Source organism: Sinocyclocheilus grahami, unplaced genomic scaffold (genome assembly GCF_001515645.1).
Source record: "Sinocyclocheilus grahami isolate Dianchi unplaced genomic scaffold, SAMN03320097.WGS_v1.1 scaffold1480.1, whole genome shotgun sequence".
NCBI lineage: Eukaryota > Metazoa > Chordata > Actinopteri > Cypriniformes > Cyprinidae > Sinocyclocheilus > Sinocyclocheilus grahami.
In genome coordinates this window covers 24,072-24,877 of record NW_015506659.1, presented here as the reverse complement: position 1 = coordinate 24,877, position 806 = coordinate 24,072, and positions in this window count along the sequence as shown.

Here is an 806-nt window from a genome sequence, read left to right as displayed (position 1 = left end):
CAGCTGTTCGTCCAGAGCCTCGTCACGTCTCAGCTGTTCGTCCAGAGCCTCGTCACGTCTCAGCTGTTCGTCCAGAGCCACGTCACGTCACAGCTGACCTTCCGACACGTCTACACGTCTCCGCTATTCATCCAGAGTCACGTCACGTCTCCGCTAGTCATCCAGATGCACGTCGCATCACATCCAGAGTCACCGCTGGTGTCTGCACGCGCAGCTGGTATCCCCAAACCCACTCACTTTACCCCTCCTGTTCCTGAACTCATTCCCCTGTATGCAGCACTTCCCATATGGGGGGTTGCTTTATGGTGTATCTGGGCCGCGTACTCCACCGCTGATTTGCTAGAGGCAGCGGCACCGGCTACAACATCTCCAGAGGTGGCGGCTTACGCTGCAGAACCTCCCGAGGTAGCGGTGTCAACTGCCATGCTCCCAGAGGCCACGGTGTCCACTGAAGTCTCTTCAGAGGTGGCGGCGCAGGCTGCAGAACCTCCCGAGATGGTGACACTTGTCTCAGTTCCTTGCGTGGTGGTGGCGCCCAGCAACGCACTTCCTGCCTGTTCTGTTCCGGCCAAGGAGGCCGTCTATGAACTTCCTGCCTGTCCTGTTCCGGCCAGGGAGGCCGTCTATGAACTTCCTGCCTGTCCTGTTCCGGCCAGGGAGGCCGTCTATGAACTTTCTGCCTGTTCTGTTCTGGCCAAGGAGGCCGTCTATGAACTCTCCGCCTGTCCTGTTCCGGCCAAGGAGGCCACCTATGTACTCTCCGCCTGTCCTGTTCCGGCCAAGGAGGCCGTCTATGAACTCTCTGC